This window comes from Condylura cristata, unplaced genomic scaffold (assembly GCF_000260355.1).
Source record: "Condylura cristata isolate star-nosed mole 26May11 unplaced genomic scaffold, ConCri1.0 scaffold00004, whole genome shotgun sequence".
In the NCBI taxonomy this organism is placed as follows: domain Eukaryota; kingdom Metazoa; phylum Chordata; class Mammalia; order Eulipotyphla; family Talpidae; genus Condylura; species Condylura cristata.
The window spans coordinates 41042209-41062235 of record NW_004567105.1 but is presented as its reverse complement, the minus strand read 5'-3'; the positions used below and the strand labels follow the sequence as shown (position 1 = coordinate 41062235).

The 20027-nt window shown below is 36.6% G+C and overlaps 1 pseudogene; it reads left to right on the top strand.

The window, feature by feature from the left end:
* Positions 1 to 19229, top strand: part of LOC101621469 — a 61152-nt pseudogene extending 41923 nt beyond the window's left edge.
* Positions 19230 to 20027: the final 798 nt, after the last annotated feature.

Genomic DNA, 20027 nt, shown 5'->3' with positions numbered 1-20027 from the left:
ATGCGGAAGTGGCTTTAGCTTCTTAGTGCTGTGCTTCAACCCGCTGCACCACCAGGGAGGGCCTATTGTGCTGTTTTGACAGTTCATTTCACTACATTAGATTTTTAAAGTATGTTTTGCAGTGACACAGACATTTCCAACAGTTGGCACTGTGATTTTAAGTGCTAGATTGACAATAAATCAATAGATAGGTAGGTAGATAGATAATAGACAGCCAGACAGATAGATAACTACAGCTTCCATAGGACCAGAGCCCTGAACTGTTACGTCAGGTGTTGGTGATGGGCCTGGACATTTCCAGACACTGGTGGCTGCAAGCAGGAAGGAGTAAGGCCTGGCTCAAGTTTGTGGCATTGCTGCTAATATCCCACCTTTCTGGAATTCCAAGCCCAAGTTTCTATTGTTTACATATAATCAGCATACATTATAAGATCAGTTCTTATCAAGGATTGGGGGAGAAAGGGAATGCAACCCAACACACTGTCATTGGTCTTTTCGTAATGGGGTGGTTCCCAAGACAAGGAGAATTTTCCAGTTTCCCTGCCCCACCCAAAGGTGGAAGGGACTGAGCAGAGAGGCAAAGAATCTGGAGAGGAGACTGAGGAAGAAGGAAGCAAGATAGAAAGCCAGGTGGAGACCTGAGGGAGGCACATGGAGCAGAGAGACATGTGAAGAAACTGTGCCTGCTTCTTCTTTATGCTGGACTGGTGGAAACAGATGTGGGTGAGAGACCAGTGGGGAGAATCATTATGGTAGCACTTATCTTGATTTTTATTTTGCTCTTTTCTTCTCAGACTTGTCTGGCCATTGCGGACCCTTTTCTATGAGTCCCCCCAGAAGGTGCTTTAGACTTTTGGCAGGCTTTCAGAACTTGCTTGGGGCCCATCCCTTTTGGGTAGACTTTTACCCACGAGGTGCTGGGTAGCTTTGGGTGTTTGATTTAGAAACTATATTCTTTGTCTTTTCTATATGGCACACTAACTGTATTAAATTTCCGCTCCATTAAAGGTCTTATATATTTTGTCTTGATGAGGCAGATGGCAGGAACTATTTAGAGTGGGTTGTTTTGGGGGTTCAGGGGTGCCCCTCTCACTGCCCTGTAACATTTTCACTAGAGACAAGTTCTATGGAAAACAGTCCAGCCCCCACATGTATTTCTCCTCAGTTAAGCTTATGTTCTTACATACCATTAACTCCTCCATCACAAGCCTAATTGTGAAACTTTACTGCATAAGGCTGCCTCTAGAACTTGATCACTGTCTCCAGATATTTGTATTCTCCTTCCTCTTTTTCAGTAAGGCATGAATCTTCTCAATGCCCTTCTAGTGTAGTTTATACTGATTTCTGATCTCAAAGAATTAATACACTTTTGTCTTAAAACATGGGACCCTCTGAGTGTAATACCTGAATGGTTAACTTATATGATCGTTTTGGTAGTAAAGCAACTGCCTCTGACACCATCCTAGGAAAGCCTTCCTACCATTTCACTCTATTACATTTTGTGTCTTAAGGTCACATTTCAAGGAGCTACTGCTACAGGGCAGTATTAATACCTCTTGACTTCTGCCTCATCAATGCAAGCCCCAAATCACTGGCTAACACATCCCCTTTTCAACTTATCTGCATAGCACCTATTAGTGCTTATATTCTGGCTGTGTAAGGGAGAGAGAGACAGAGATGACAGAAACAGAGTGAAAGGAACAGAGATTGGTGATAGACTGAGAGAGAGAGGAGATAAAGACAGAAGAGACAAAGATGGAAATGGCAGGGAGGGAGAAAAAAGGTGGCAAAGACGGGAGGGGAGAGAGAAAACAGAATCAGAAAGATAAAGTAACAGAGATGGAGAAAAGGAGAGAGAGAGGAGGCAAAACTGATACCTAGATAGAAAAACGAGCTTCTTATTTTTCTTCTTCACAAGAAAGAATGTTGCTTTATAGTACAGACCTCCTCTGAGTTACAAGTAAACACTCAAGTTCAGTGAAGCAAAATTGATTATGAAACTTTTGGAGTGTTCTTGTTCTCTGATGACCTAATCACAGTAACAGCAGAGTCCTCTAAGTAGCACAGGGCCGTCAGTCCTGGGTTCAGGAGGGCGATTCGTGAATATTTGCTTAGTAAATGAGGTTATGCTGATAGGTTTGATAGTTGACTAAACTATGAGAACCCTCCTCAGACTTCATTTATCAGTTGGATGAACTACTGAACTAACTTATCTTACCCAGAAAGTTCACATTCACTTCAATAGGAAGGTCAAGCTTTGAAACTTCACAAGCAGTGTTCCATTGCCCTTGTGAGACAGAAGGAAGACATCCAAGCAATGGTGTTTGCCAAATGGTGTTGTCCGAGGCATGAATGAAGCTCAAAAGAGATAAAAGTGCTAAAGAATATTATCTAACATTATAATTAATGATATTTTAAATGTAGAGAAAATTGTGGCACAAAAACATTCAAATGTGATAAGAAATAATGAGGGACAAGAGAAAGTACATGCTCACTTGAATCTTAGCATTCATTTGCTTCAAGAGTTAGGGTTACCAATAGGCAAAATTTGACTTTTGTGTTTGTTTCAGTTGAGCTCATTTCCTCATGGCTAATTAAAATAGTTTTTGGTAGCTTCTGTATTGCCCATGAAACTCCTAATTCTCAGCCTTTCTCTATTTCCACATTCCACAGGACACCTCTGTTTACAAAACAATGAGCTAACTTTCCAAAGAATATAGAAGAAAATGCCCAGCTCTTCTCCCCACCATGCCCACCCCCAACCCCATTATTATTTTAAACCCCATTGTACTTAAGTGTTTTCCTACACATTAGTGGGAGAATGAGGTTTTAAGCTACAAATAATCCCACTTCATTTATTTGTGTGCTCATTATTTAGAAGCTAACAAAAGATAACTTTTGAGGGCAAACCTTCTGATTTTCATCTTTTGTTCCTGATCAGCACTCTGTTTGATTGCAAAGACTATTTTTTTCCCCAGTATTATTTCTGTTGCCTTACTCTCCTGAGGATGGTTGAAGTTCAATGCACTGAAATAAAGTTTTGAGGAAGACTACATTTTAAATTAGAACCCAAGTCCTTTAGTAAAATGTGTATCTCATAAGAATATGATTGACATGCTCACAGCCTCTACTAGTAATATTTTTACTGCTTAGTCATGCTCTTCTTTTCAATGAATTGATAATTGGATTTTGTGCATTTCACTATGTTAGTTTCTCTTTTTCTCATTGATTTGAATATTTTAGAAAGATAATTGATAAGTAGGTAGATGATAAACTTATCACATATTAACTATATATATATATAAACAAATAAATATCTTCTCCCATTTTTAGATTTTTTTTACAACTCTATAAGGTTGTGATAAACATATGTTTTTAATCTCAGTGGGATGGACATCATCAATCATTTCTTCTGTGATTAGTAGTTATGTGTGCGTGCATGTGTACATGCGCATGTGTGTATGTATGTGTGTGTGTGTTGCTTAAGAAATCCTTTTTAATTCTAAGGTTGTAATAATTTAATTTGTGTTTTTCTAAGTTTTAAACCTTTGATTTTTACATCTCAATGCTTAATCCATCTGGACTTCATTTTTCTGTGGTGGGAGGTAGATACCTATTTCATAAATTCCTTGCAGAAATACAGTTTCTTAGCTCCATATTGATGTCATCTTTTGAGTTCAGGGTTCTAGGGTTCACTCTGGGAAAGGTTTCACCAGAGCTCCCCTTTCAGCAGCACACGGCGAGATTCTGTAACAGGTACAGGTTTCATGGACTCCGCCCCTACTCCAGATGCTGGAGCTCTAAATCCCATCAGTACCAAGAAGAAGCACGCAGGGACGTGAGGGCGGGGCGGAGCTGAGCAGCCAGGTTGGGATAAAACTGGACATGTGGGCTCTGGGGGGACCTGGTGGTTCGCAGCTGATCGTTTTGGCGCTCAGTCGGTTTTCAGCGTGCCGGTGGAGTCCAAGTCAGCAGAACTGGTAGGACATCCCAGTTACCCTGTGTTTCTCTCCCTCTTTCCCTGGGTTATTCCTTTACCTTTCTCCTTATAAATAAATCCATTATTTAACCTTTTGAATGTGTCCATAATACGATTGAATTGTAAGCACGTGGGTGAAGACCCAGACAGGCAACCCAATTCACATTGGGTTGCCCTGTAACAATTCCTCATGAGACAGACTCAGTTATATTTAAAGAGGAAGTTTATTAGAAGGAGACAGGCGAGGAAAAGACACTTGCATAGGTGCAAGTGGGCAGGAAGAGCTGCCCCAAAGGGACAGGTTTGCAGAGAGAGAGGCCTGCATGGTTGCAGGCAGATGGCCTAAGGAGAGAGCAGCCTCCACTGGGGAAGGTCAATGCAGAGAAGTCCCAGTATGGTCACAGGCATGCAGGAGGCTGCTGTCCACAGGAGGGTGGCAAGAAGCACCTACATAGTCACAGGCGGGCAGTGCAACAGCTGCCCCGTGCTGGTGCAGAGACTGCCCTGATATAGGCAGTTTCTCCTTGGAAGGGGCTCATTCCTTGAGAGCCTAGGTGGAACTTGAGAGGACTGGAGATTTCCTGATGAGCTTCGTCTCCATGTCCTTATCTTTTACCTTTTGGGCCTGAGCTTCAGGCTCAGCCCCCAACAGTCTGTTATCTGCTGGGAACCTCTTAGAGACAACCAGGCATCCCGGGCATCCTGGACATCGAGTTTTGGTGCCTGAGGACCTTGATGTTAGGGCTGTGTCAGCTGCTGCACTAGCCCCTTCTATCTGGCCCCTTTGCACACATTTTTAAAAAATAATATAATAGTTTATTCTTACATAATTTTGTGCATTTTTCCATCTCAGTTGTAATCCCCATGGGCTTCCCATCACCAAATCACCCCTGTGCCATCACCATAGTCCAGTGCATTTCCTTCCCCACACTGTTTTTGATCCCATTCCCCACTCCACCCCCACAAAATGTCTCTGGAATATACCTGTTCATTATTATTACTATTTTCTCGCCTGGTCTATTATACTCCTGCTATGAGTGAAACCATCTGGTATTTTCCCTTTTCTTTCTGGCTAATTTCACCAAGCATGATCTTTTCCAGCTCCATTCATGTTGCTGCAAAAGGCATGTTCTCATTTTGTTAGTTGCTGAGTAATATTCCATTGTGTATATATACACCATATCTTTTTAATCCAGTCATCTACATTCGGGCTGCTTCCATGTTTTTCCAATAGTAAATAAAGCAGCAATAAATATGGGGGTGCAGTTATCTTTTTCAATCAGTGTTTTTGTGTCTTTTGGGTAGATACCTAGGAGTGAGATTGCTGGGTCGTAGGGAAGCTCCATGTTTAGCAGTTTGAGGAACCTCCAAAGAGTTTTCCATAGTGGTTGTACTAGTTTGCATTCCCACCAGCAGTGCAGGAGAGTTCCTTTTTCTCCACATGCTCGCCAACATTTGTTGTTGCTAGTTGTTTGAAGATGTGCCATTCTCACTGGGGTGAGGTGCTATCTCATTGTGGTTTTAATTTGCATCTCCCTTATTACAAGTGATGTTGAACACTTTTTCATATGCTTGCAGGTGAAAAAAACTTTGACAAGGAACTAAAGCTTATTTTTCTGCCCAGGCTTGCATTGACTGGTGGTGACAAACAAGATGGTAACAGACAAGTCATGAGATTATGGCTCCCGAATATCTGCTTCTGCTTGAAGCAACTGCTCCTTCCGTGTGCCTACATTGGGCTGGTGCCTGGGCCTTACAATTACCTCATTATCCTTGTTGCAAAATAAAAATATTATTTGATATAGCATCACAATTAGAACAATTTGGGCAATATCTGCTTTTTATTTTTTTTTTCTTTAGACTGGGCACACTTAAAAGCTAGAATGTTCACCCTTTGTATTTATCTCCCAAAGAAATGTTTTATGTAACTCATTATATAGTCTGCACAAGTGTCTTTCTGGACATTTGAATATGTGCTACTCCTTCCATAAAGATGTGGAATCAGCATCTACTATTCCTTAATATAGGAATGTGAGTATTTAATTAAACTTTGGGTATGGAAGAAGTGTTATTATCAGGCTGAAAAAGTAGTACCCTGGGATCCCCAAATCTGCCTGCTTCTGTCTTTCTAAAATGCCAATCTCCTCAACCATTTCTGTTAAGAATTGACAATTGGTCTTATTTGGTATAGGAATTATCATTAGGCAATTTTATTGTGAGTCACAGAAACATGCTGAAACCTACATGGAAATAGTAAAAGTGTCCTATGACCCAGTAATATTGGTTTATGTTTTCATGAGAAAAGGGCAAGTGCCTTTCCGTTTGATCTCATAAGTTGTTAACATCTATAAGTTTTAACATTAGCAAATATTCAGCTTGAATCATGAAATCTTTTTCACTAAATATGATGGTAGTTAAGCTCACTTACAACTTATCTTCAGGACCTGTTACTGATGCTCATAATGGCCTTAAGGAAGCCCCAATGCCCTGTTTCCAACCTCTCATTTTTCACCAATATGGCTAATTATGCAGGATTTCTTTCTCTACCAGCAATTGCCTTACATGTCTAGCCAATTCTTTTAGGGTTTTTAATTTGTTATGGTCAGTAAATGCTCACTAGGGTGCAATACTCCTCTAAGTTAAATTTATTAAAAAAAAAAAAGCAAACCCTCTTAATGACTAGAAATAAAAATACTAAGATTTTTTTTAAAAAGTTACATTTGTAATGTTTTGTCTTGGTTTAGAATTTCATTTTTAGCTTATCAGTAATTTTAGGTTTTATAGCAATCATAAGAAAAAAATTTGACATTTCCCTGTATCTACCTGTCTTTGTTACTTACCTTTGCTTGGAGTACTCGGACCTCTCTTGCCCTCCATATGCAAATTTTGTATGTGACTTCCGAGATATTTTCCCTAATTTCCCTAACAGAACTGGTATCGTATACACTTCTAAGACATCTGTGGCCTTACAGTAGCAATTTGCCTTTTTCATATAACAGTCATTGAAGAAATTACATACTACTTGTGTACCATGTGAACCAGCTTCACCCTAAGCCTGGAGAGAGAGAAATGAGGTCGAGAGACTTCCATTCTGATGGACAATATGTTGTGGTAAAGTCAACACACAATCGGTAATCACATTTACAACATCACCGCATAGTCTCACAGGAGGAAAGAAAAGTTCTGCAGTAAACCTTATCTCATATAGTTAAACAGCAACCCAGGTGACTCTCAAAGAACTATTGTTCCAGGAAAAAGCAAGTTCCAAGGAAAACTGAATGTGCTCGTTCAACAAAGTGATTGGAAATTATGAGCAAGAGGATAAGTGGGTAAGAAGAATTAGGGGCATGAATCCAGGTTCAAATCATGGGGAATTATATAGAACATGGTCAGTACCTTTGATTTTCTTCTAAGTCAGTAATGAGAGTTGAGTAAAGAGAAGCATGATGTAACACATAATTTAATAGCATCAATATGGACACACATAGTTGTCCTTTTTGTTATTATAGTCCCTCTGTTTTCACATTCTTTCATGGTTTTTGTAAAATATCCTCAATAGTATAAAACACTGGAATTATTTCAGATAAATATCTAAAAACCTAAGCAGAAATTCTCATAAAGGCAGTGAAGAGTTAGAAAGTTTTATAGGAGTTCAGAAAGACAAATTTATATTTCAGATGGGTTGTAACAGTAGCCTCATGGAATTCACAGATTCAGTGAAAGTCCTGGAAAGTGAGTGGTGACTGGGCCCCTCAGGAATATACAACCCATTTCTAGTAGACATATTCTCAATTGAATTAAAATGATTATTTACTACCTGTCAAATTAGGGAAGAGGTTTTAAAACAGGATTACCTGTCTAGAGGCTTTATGGTTTTCATGTACATAAATGTTATTCAGAAATATTGTTATTATCTTTAAAAGTATATGAATATATAACTTATAACTGAGAGAAAAAAATAAGAAAATGCAAACAGATCCATTGGCCAGCTAGATTTAAAGCCGTTGGCAAAGACTTTACAAATATTTATACTTAATATTTGAGAAAGTTATGAAACAAAATTAGTGGAAACAGAAAATTCCAATTGAAATACTAAACCCATAGATGTAATCAAATGATAGCATAATACTCAAATGATAGTGCAACACAAAGCTGTGGGTCACTAACTGCTCAACTATCAAAGTCAAGCATTTATTAAGCACATTTTTTATATTTATTTATTTTAGAGAAAAAAACTTTAATAGGATTAATGTGCAAATTGAAAGAAGTAAGGATAGTTTTCCAATATAAAACATCCAAAATTATCTATTTTTTCATGAGCAAATTCCTAGCTAAGCAGAGTTTGCCCAAAGTGGGGTCATTGAGGCCTGAAAACTTATCACAAATCGAAGGTATCTCTTGGCAGGGAACTATAGGAAATGGACAAAAGGGGGCCAAGTAAATCTGAGGTGAAAGGAACAAAATCAAAGTATACAAATCAAGGTACTGGCTGCCATTGCCAGTCTCCCATGGGTCTCCCACCCACTCTCTTCCAAGTGCCTCTACATGTCTTGGTTCTGTTCCATGTTCCTCACATCCCTGAGGCAAGTCCAAAGTCAAGAACCAAGCACAACCTCCTCACAAATCTCTGCTGCACATGTCTCCTGTGTTTTATGAAGCACATTTTAGATGACAATTTGTATTTCATGCCTTTAATTTGCTCAAAAGTCTTCCAGCTAGACAGATATAGGAAGCATAAATTTAAATATGTTGAATTAGTCTGTTTTTCAGTAAGGAAATGGAACTGGATTCAGGTAGCTTGACTTCTAGCCTAACAGTATTTATAGTTAGAACAGGTATATTAAGGTCCCTCATTATTATTATTTTTTAATCAGTATCTCCATTATTTCTGTTATTAAATTTTCTTTTGTGTTCAAAAAACTCTATTCTATGAGGCCAACATCACTATAGCCCAATTCCCCTCATGAATACAGATACAAAAATCTGTAATAAAATTTTAACAAATCAAATCCAACAATGCATTAAAATAATTATACACTGCAACAGCTGTGATTTATTCTCATAATATAAGGATCATTTAGCAACTGAAAATCAATCAATGTGATTCACCACATCAACAAAAAGAAAGATAAAAACCATGTATAGCTATAGATGCCGAGGAAGCATTTGACAAGGTACAATATCCATTTATGGTGAAAACCTCAAAAGCTGAGGATAAAAGAAGTGTATTTCAATATAATACATACATGACAAACCACCAGATACAATGGTGAAAAACGGAAAGCATTTCCATGAAGATCTGGTAAAAGAGAAGGATGTCCACTCTCATCACTACTACACAACATAGTACTGGAAGTTCTAGCTAGAACAATTAGATGAAAGAAGGATGGAAAAGGTATGCTAGTTGGAATAGAAGTACAGCTAATCAGATAACATGAAAAGCATTGGGAACCCCAAAAACTCCACTGAAAGCTAATTGAAACAATAAATCAGTTCAGCAAAGTGGCAGGTGATAAAATCAGTTTCCTTTATGCAAACAAGGTATTAGATGATGAAATTTAAATTTATTATCTCATTCACAATTATATCCTCAAAATTTGAATACCTAGGAATGAGCCTATCAAAGAAGGTGAAGGACCTACATAAAACTATAGGACACTTAAAAGAAATAGAATGGTTTTCTTGTCTTGCACTGTCATTGCATGATTTCAGTATTTAGATAATATTGCCATAAAATAATGTTAGGGAAGATTCCTTCATGTATTTAAAAAAAAACAATTTGAGTAATGTATCATTAGTTCTTTAAAAACTTGACAAAATTCATATGTAAAATCATCTGGTGCTAGGATTTTATTTTATAGAAATTTTTATTATTGTTTCAATTTCCATGTTTGTTGTTGGTTGCTAATTTCATCACTTCTTGTATTAATCTTGGTAGAATATGCTTATCTATAAATTTATCCATTTCTTCAAGTTTACAGTTTTATTGGCATGATGTTCATAAATATTGGCATAAATATTTCATATTTTGTGATTCTGTCATAACTTCTCTTTAATTTATGATTCTACATATTGTTTTCTTTCATCTTTGTTTTGTTACCCTAACTAAAGGTTTAGCTATTTGTTTTTACCTCTTATTTACATTTTCATTGATTTTTTGTATAGAACTTTCAAGCACTATTTCATTTATTTCTGAACTTATTTAAATATCCCCTTCCTTCTACTAAACTTTTTTTCTGTTTTTCGAGTTGCTCCAGGTTTCTATTAGATTATGTATTTGGGATGTTTCCTGCATCTTAATCAGGGCCTCTACTGAAATCATTTTCCCCTTTAAGGTCACTTTTGCTGGATCTCATAGGTTCTAGGAACTTGTCTATTATTTTTATTTTTCGTCAAAAGGTATTTTTAAATTTTTGCTTTGATTTCTTGTTTTATACAGTTGCTATTAATTGGTGTGTTGTTTAATTTCCATGTAGTCCCACTATTTCCTGGGTTTTTTTCTTATAGTTGATTTCTAATTCTATCATGTGGTCAGAGAAGATACTAGGTATAATTTCAGTCTTTGTGTTTTTATTGACTATTTATGTGCCAAGATATGACATATTATTGAAGATGTTCCACGTGCACTTGAAAAAAATGTTGATGCAGCAGTTTTTGTTTGACGTCCAATGGACCTCTTTTATCTAACTTCTCACTTCAAACTTGCTTCCTTATTTATATGTTGTCTTTCTGATCTATCCATTGTTTTTTAGAACTGATATAATAAAGTCCTTCATTATTATTGTGGTTTTACCAGTATCTCCATTATTTCTGTTATTATATTTTCTTGTACCAGGGACCCAATCATCTGATGCATTTATATTGTTAAGCATTATTTCTTCTTGTTGTATTAGACTCTTAATCACAACATTGTATCTTTGGTTAGCCTATTTTATCAGATATAGCTATAGTTTCCCAATAATTTTGGTTATCAAGTGCTGTATAACTATCTTCCACCTTTTTTTTTTTAAGTTGTATTTTTTTATTCATACAGAACTGGGCTGCAGGCCATAGGTACAGGGGCCGTGAGAGGCTTCACCAGAGACAGAGTGGGGAGCAGAACAGGCAGATGGACAAAGTACACTGCTGAGGGGAGCAGTGGGCGGGTCAGGAGAGGTCTGCCTCGCCATGTGGATCTCCTCTGGAGTAGGCGGGTATCAAACTCATGCGGAAGTGGCTTAAGCTTCTTTGTGCTGTGCTTTAACCCGTTTTGCCACCAGGGAGGGCCCTGCATCTTTTGAATGGTGAGTTTCAGTCATTTACATTTAAGTTAATTATTGAAATGTACTTGTTTATTAGCATTTTTTAAAATTTGTTTTGTCTAATTTTTGTAATTATTCTTGTGTGCTTCTTAATTTGTTTTATTTAGGTTCCACTGTCTTCTAGTTCACTTCTATTATTTTTCCTTGCTTACAAATTCTATTGTGGTTAGTATATAATGGAATATTTCTGTGACCTAGTAGAAAGTCTGGTATCTGGATGGTTCTAACGGGTCCTTTATTATTACTGTTGTTCTCCCTCCTACACATTATGTAAATTAGTGTCATTTACATCTATAGTCAATGTTCTGTTGCTTTATAATAATCCCCTTAGGAATTATATTTCATATGAGATTCTGTTTTTAAAAAGCTTGTTTAGATTTTGCTTTTCAGTGAAGTTTATTACCTTTTTTCTATCTTGATTATTTTTTTTTTCTGGGTTCTGGCCTGGAAATCTTTTCCTTTGAGTACTCTGAATATTTACTTTCAGTCCCTTAATGCTTGTAATGTTTTTGTTGAAAAATTTACTGACAATCTGATTGGTGTTCCCTTAAAGGTTACCCCTTTAACTCTTAATCTTTTAATATTCTTCCCTTATCATTAGTTCTTGGCAGTGCCATTGTTTTTTGTTTTGGTATATCTCTAACTGCTACTATCAACATTGCCAAGACTATTGCCCTGAACCCCGCTTCTGTCACATTCTGCAATCCCTGAACTGGAAGTCCTCTGAGGTTATTTTTGTTGCTTATGGTGTTCCTCTTGCATTTATCCTGTGTTCTTCTGTCTCTGTAGACTGGGGCAATAGGCATCAAAGAATCATCTCCAGTAGTCTCGGGACTTTGAAATTCCTGTTTTAAAGGTTCTTTTTGTGGAAAGTAGCAAGTTTTATTAGCTATCTAAGCCTCACATAAGGAACAGAAGATTTTTAGATGTCTTAGCCTAGAGTGGGATTAGCAGGTGTTTCATATATCTCAAGCTGACTTGAGTAGTGTTCTCTTCTAGGGCAAAGACCAGGTTTTCAGACTCAACTTAGGCTACAGGTGTTTTGTGTTATGCACGTCAAATTCAAGAAAGAGCCATTGTTCTGTGCCATGACGTCTGTACCTCTCCTATAACATATCCTTCAGCTGTGCACTGTGCTGTGTGTTAGGAATCCCATTGTAGGGAGGTGTCCACATCAATAGCTGTGTATTGAGTTCTCTGCACTGCCACCATCTCTCCCTCTTCCCTGTTTTTATTTTATTTTAAAAAATTCTTTATTTATGCATACAGAACTGGGGTACCCAGCAGAGTACAGGGGAAGTGAAAGGATTCATCAGAGATAGAGTGGGGAGCAGAACAGCAGATCAATGAAGTACACTGCTGAGGGGAGCATCAGAAGAGATAGGAAAGGTCTGCTGCACCATGGGATCGAATTCAAGCTGAAGTTCTGTTTTTGTGTGCTGTGCTTTAACCCGTTGCCTCAGCAGGGAGGGCCCTGATTTTACTTTAAATAAAATTTACTTACAGTTTTTCCTACCCTTTTCTGTGAGTATCAGGCACTAGTTTTGTATGCTGGCAATCACTTTTCCATCAGATTTTATTTTTTTTTAGTTTGTTTTGTATATACACTGTTGTATCTAACGTATGTGAGCCAGGTGTCTTCGTTTTGCTTCCATCCACACAACTCTTGTTTTCTCTTATGATCTTTCCCTGACTGATGCAATTTCACCCACATTGTAACATGTAACTTGTTTTACATGCAGTCTACTAATTTCAATATTAATGTCATCCAAATACCTACATGGCAACATCCGGATTCTCCAAAAGTCAGGATACTCTGGCCTAACCAAGTGGACACATAAAATCAACTATCATAATGACCAAGTAAGATTCGCTTAAGCATTGCAAGTGTAATTCAGTGTAACAAAAACAATTCAATGCGTTATATCACATAGTTAGATGAAGGAAAACATACTATTATCTTACTTGGGGCCAAAAGGACAAAAATCTCACTCCCTCAGATGATAAGAACACATAATGAATAGGAATAAAAATGATTTATAACAAGTTGACAAAGGTCACCTATTTTTAAAAATGCACAACCAGTTAGTATCATAAAGATGAAACACTGAAGGCTTTACCTTATAATATAGCAAATATAAAAGCATTTCACCCTTGTTACTTATACTAAACACTATAATGGAGGAGTTCTAGCTTAATTAGATTTGAAAAAAAAAAAAAAGAAGAAGAAGAAGAAATATAAAGGCATCCAAATTGGAAAGGAAGACATGAAACATCTCAGTTGACAGATAAAGGTTACACATAGAAACATCTAAGTGATGCACAAAAAAGCAAACTCTAGTAACACTAATTAGTAACACATTTGGAAATACCAAAGATACATGCAAAGTTTGTATTTCTGTACAAATGCTTGCAATGGAAAATTCAAAATGAAAATGAAATTAGCAAGGACATAAAAGAATAGTAACTCAATAAAATATATTATTAAAAAAGAAAATACTTGCTAATCATATATCTCAAAGTAGGCAAGTATAAAAATAAAAATAGGCTGGGTATAAAGTATATACCCAGCAACAAAAAGGCAACCAATTCAATTTAACTAGACACTTTAAAAAAATAAAATCTATAAATAACCATTAACTGCACAATAAGATCCTTAACATCAGTGTCATTGTGATGATATAAGCAAAGTTGACAATGAAATATCACCTTATAAAAACAGTTTCACTAAGATGTAATTAACGTACTATGAAATTCACTATTTATTTCTGTACCAGATAATGAAATTTCTGGGTCACATGGTAGTTGTACATTTAGTTTTAAAAGAAACTGCTAAAGTTAATTCCAGAAAGGCTTTGCCACTATATATTACCCCCCAACAATGCATGAATGATCCAGTTTTTTTCTATCTTTGTCCACATCTGGTGGCATCATGTATTTATTTTAGCCATTCTCCTATGTTTATAATACTATAATATGATTGTAATTTGCATATTCAAGATGATTAATAATCTTGAATTTCTTTCCATGTACTTTTACTTCAGTTAAAATGTGTTGCTTGTGCATTTGTTCATTGGATCTTTGTTTTTTTTTTTTCTTACTGATAAGTTTTGAGATTTTATATATTTTAAGCGCTAATCTATTTTCAGATGCATTGTTGACATAAGTGTCCTGATAGCCTGGTTTGTTTTTCCATCATCTTCTGTTTTAACTGCACATTTCTCCACTTTGTAATTGCCTATAAGATGTTTTCTAGTATCTTAAATTTGTTCCACTTTTACTAATATAACATTATAGATACTCAATGCAATACTTGTTGAACAAGTGAAAATAACCTTTCTCTAAGTTTAGGTGTCTAAACCTCTGCTCTCTATTTGTTGATCTAATATGTGGTTTTCAGTATTCCAGCAATGTTTGAAGTTTTGACAATTGCATTCTCTCATACACAGCAATCTACATTTTTTAACTTATTAAAAGTGTACTACCATCAATCAGAACTCTTCTAGTCTTGCTCCCACTAAACACCCTCTTCTCTGGTAACCTTATGTTGTCAATGTTCATGGTTTATTATTTTTTTGGTCCAGTCATCATTTTCCCCCTAATATTGCATGTGTAATCATCCAGTATTTGTTTTCTGACTCATTTCATTTCACATGATCCCCTTGAGTTCTATTTTGATGCAAATGTCAAAATTTCATCTTTTTCATTGTTGAAGTCTACTTAAAGTTCATTGTGTATAGATCACTTCTTCCCTATCCAATCATCTTCCTATGGGCACTTAGAAAGTCTTCATATTTCAGCTGTTGTAAAAAATGGTGTAATAAACATTTCAGTCGGTATAACTGTTTGAGTTAAAGATTCAGTAACGTTCAGCTAGATACCCTGAATTGCTGCATCATATGGTAGTTCTGTTTTTAGTTTTTTGAGGCAGTTTCATAATGTTTTCCAAAATGGTTGCATCAATTTACATTCCAACCAACAATTTCAGAGGGTTTCTTTTTCTCCACAAACTCATCAACACATGCTGTTACTAGTCTTTTTAATGTAAGACATTTTAACAGGTATGAGATGATATCTCAATGTGGTTTTTGTTTGCATTTCATTAATAATAAGTGATGATGAGCACTTTTTCAAGTGCTTATTAACCAACTATATGCCCTACTTAAATCATGTATTCAAAGCTTCTAATTTTTAATTGCTCAATTTTGTTTTTGTTGATGAGATGCATGAGTTCTTTAGATACCCTGAATATTAACTACTTAGTGGATATAATGTGCAAGTTTCTTTTCCTTCAGTAGACTGTGCTTTTATTATAATAATTTTTTTCCACTGTGCATAAACTTTTCAATTTGATGCAGTGCCAATTTGTCTGCTTTTTCTTTTATTCTACTTGCCACTGGAGCTGAGACCCTGAGGACATATCTAATACTGATATCATAGAACATAACATATCACCTATGATTTCTTCTGTGTATTTTGTGGCTTCAAATGTTATATATAGGTCTTTAATACATTTTTTCATTTATTATTGTTTATTGGGTTAAGCGGTTTCATTAGTTTGCATGACTTTTCTGTTTTTCCAATATCATTTGTTGACATTTTCCCAGCATCATTTGTTGATTTACCTTTTTCTGATAAGTTGTCTTGGCTTCTTCATCATAGAGCAAGTTTTGACATGTGTGTGTCTTTGTAACTGGGCTCTTAATTCTATTCCAATGTCTGTTTTTATATCAATACCACATTGTTTTAATTAATATCACTTTATAATATATTTTTAAGTCAGGTAGTGTGATGCTTCTATTTTTCTTCTTTATTCTCAAGATTCTTTGACTATCTTGGAGACTTATGTGCTACTGAATACATTTTAGCATTTTACCTCCTTAAAATTTTTATGGAATTTTGAAGATGGAGTTTGTAAACTCTTACCATCCCCTTGCAAAAGAGTGTTTGAAAGAAGCCTGCTTGTCTAAATCAAAGGGAAGAAATTCACATACACACAAAAAAACTTAACATGGAAATAGAATCAGACAACTAAAGACAAAAAAACATTAGTATATCCTGATCTATCAATAATCATCCAAAATGGAAATGCACTGAGCTCAAAATCAAAAGGTAGAGTGACTGATTGGATCAGAAAACAAAACTTTCTATTATCTCCAAGAGACATATTTGGGTTTCAAATATAAACGTAAGTTCAAAGTAAATAGTTAGAAAACAATCATACAGGGAAGTCATATTTATAGCAGGTAAATTAGACTTTCAGTTAAAAAGATAAACAAAGACAGGAATTTTCATTATGTAATGATAAAATTAAAAACATCAGGACAACATTCATCTATAGTTCTATGTATATAGATAAATATACAAAAGAGTATCAAAATATATGACAATTATATTTTAAAAAGGCAACTACTGGGCATTCCTGATGGCACAGTGGTAAAATCTGAGTGCTGTGGATGATTGCCATCCACTATGCCATGAGTTCAATCCCTGAGCAGGGAGCTGACCACATAGCACAGCAGACCTCTCCTGTTTCATCTGCTATTACCCTCAACATTGTATTCAGTAGATCTGCCTATTCTGTTCCCCACCCTGTCTCTGGTTGATTGTCTCCCTGCTCACCCTGCACCTCTGGCCTACATCTCAGTTCTTGTATGCATAAATAAATAAAATAAATCCTTAAAATAAAAAGACAGCTATCAACAAGACTGTGAACAAATACTGCCAACTGCTATAGGGAATTTCAACACCCCACTCTCATAAATTAGCAGATCAACTAGATAGAAAAGACAACAAGGAAACTGGAACCTTATAAGAGGAATTAGTTCACATGGGTCTAATAGACATTCTGAGCATATTACAGTCCCAAGACTGAATACATATTATTCTCAAATATGCATGGACAGTCCATGGATAGAACATATATTAGGTTAGAAAGCAAGTATCAATAAATCCATGAAGAATGAAATCATGTGAAATATCTCTCTGGTCACAATGGTATTGAAATAGAAATCAACCACAAAGGGAAAGCAGAAAGAACCTATAATATAGAGACTTAACAACATACTGCTGAATGACTATGGATTAATGAGAAAGTCAAAGAAGGAATTAAAAATATACCTGGAAAGAAATGAAAGTCGCAAACTAAAAGAAACTATGGGAACAGCAATAATCATACAGGGGAGTAAATCAGAATACAAATCCAATAAAAAGAAAAAAATTAAAAATGGGTACGATGGTTAAATAAGCACTTTTCCAAAGAAGACATTCAGATGGTCAGTAGGCAAATGAAGAAACATTATTCTTCACTTATCATCAGGAAAATGCAAAACACAATGAGATATCACCTTATACCTATAAGAATTATCCATATCAAAAAGACCAGAAAAAAGTAAGTGTTGGTGAGGGTGTGGAGAAAAGGTACCCTTACACACTGTTGTTGGGAATGTAGACTTATTTAACCCCTGTAGAAAACAAAAGGGAGTTTTCTCAAGACATTAACAAATATATATACACACACATACGTGTGTGTATATACATACAGCTATTACACAATGCATTCCAACCAGGTTTTGGGAAATCCACAGCTAACCTAAGCCAAATGGAATAGGATAATATTCATATCAATATCATCAATATTGGACACATTGATTGAGGAAAGCCTAATACTGCTGTTCATCTGATCCACAAGTGTGGTAGGATCAAAAAGAACTATCTGTAAACTTGAAAAAGAGGTTCCTGAGATGGGAAAGCTTCATTCAAGTGGGCCTGGGTTGAATAAACTGAAAGCTGAGTGGAAGCATGGTATCACCATTCATGTGTCCCTGTGGAAATTTGGGGTTCACTTGTGTGTTTTTCTTTCTTAAAGAAGTTGTTAGTTTTTCTTTTGTTTTTCTAACAGATTTATTTATTTATGCATACAGAACTGGGGTATAGGCCAGAGGTGGAGGAGCAGTGAGAGAATTCACCAGAGGCAGAGTGGGGAACCGAGCTGGCAGACTGACAAAGCACACTGCTCAGGGGAGCAGCAGAAGGCCAGGGCAGGTCTGCTGCACCATGAGGGTAACATCCCTGGGCAGGAAATCAACTCAGCTGAAGTGGTTGAGGCTATCTTAACAGTGTGGTGCTTTAACCCATTCTACCAGGGAGGTCCCTCCACTTGTGTTTTGCTCCAGGACAAACAGACTTTATCAAAAACATGATTATAGGCACATCTCAGGCTGTCCTGATTGTTGTTGCTGGTAGGAATTTGAATCCAGTATTTCTTAGACGCTACCCTTCTGGGATACACACTGGTTATAAAACAACTAGCTGTGGGTATTAAAATGGATTCCACTGTGCCACTCTACAGCCAAAAGAGATATGAGGAATAAGGAAGTCAGTATCTACATTAAGAAAATAGCCTACAATCCTGACATAGTAACATCTGTGCTTATCACTGGTTGGAATAGTGACATGCTGTAACCCACTGCTAATATTCAAGGGATAGAAAGCTGATCATAAGGATGGCAGTGCTCATGGAAACTCACTGTGGGAAGTTCTGGACTGCATCCTGCCACCACTGGTCAAACAATAACCCCTGCACACACACCTCCAGGACATCTATAAAGTGGTGATATTGGGGCTGTCCTTGTGGGCTGAGTTGAGACTGGTATTCTCAAACCTGGTCTGGTGGTTACCTTTGCTCCAGTCAATGTTATAATTGAAGTTTGGCCTGCTGAAATGCATCGTGAAGCGTTGAATGAAGCTCTTCATTGGAACAACATGAGCTTCAAAATCAAGAATGTGTCTGTCAAAGATGTCCGTGTTTCTGTGTGACTGTTGACAGCAAAAATGATCCACCAATGGAAGAAGCAGCCTTCATAGCTCAGTTGGTTTTTCTGAACCATCCCGGCCAAGTCATTGACAGATATCTCTTCAACAACTGTGCTCAATTGTCAAACAGCTGATGTTGTGAACTGTGAAAAAGCTGGAAGGTAGTCTCAAATACTTGAAATCTGGTGATGTTGCTATAGTTTATATGGCTCCTGGCAAACCTGCCATCCCAGTCTTAATCAGTGATAGGAGACTGAATTCAGAACTGTTTTCTCTCAACTTGTCATAAAATTTAATATAGCAAAATACTGGTTAATGATAACAATGCATCATAAGACCTTCAGTCAGAAAATCTTGTGGACCGTATATATATATATATATTTATTGTGGCAGTTTTTAATATATTAGCTTTCAAAATATGTACTTTTTTTTTTTTTTAGAGATTTGTTTATTTGTGCTTACAGAACTGGGGTGCAGGCCAGAGGCTCAGGGACAGTGAGAGGCTTCACCAGAGACAGAGTGGGGAACAGAACAGGCAGATCGACAAAGTACATTGCTGAGGGAAACAGCAGGCGAGTCAGGAGAGGTCTGCCACGCCATGTGGTCACCTCTGGGGCAGGCGGGAATCGAACTCATGAGGAAGCGGCTTTAGAGTGCTGTGCTTTAACCCGCTGCGCCACCAGGGAGGGCCCAAAATATGTACTTTTTAATGGAAACAACGTCACCAAAACCTGTCATAGAAGTTTGAGACTCATTAAAACAAAGTTTATTGAGAAAAATTAAAAAATAAACATAGATCTACAGTACAATGTAGCAACCCCAAATTATCTACCCAAATAATGCAAAATCACTAACTCATAAGAATACACGCACATTTATGTTCATTGCAGAACTAGTTACAATAGCTGAGTTATGGAAGCAACCTAATGAAT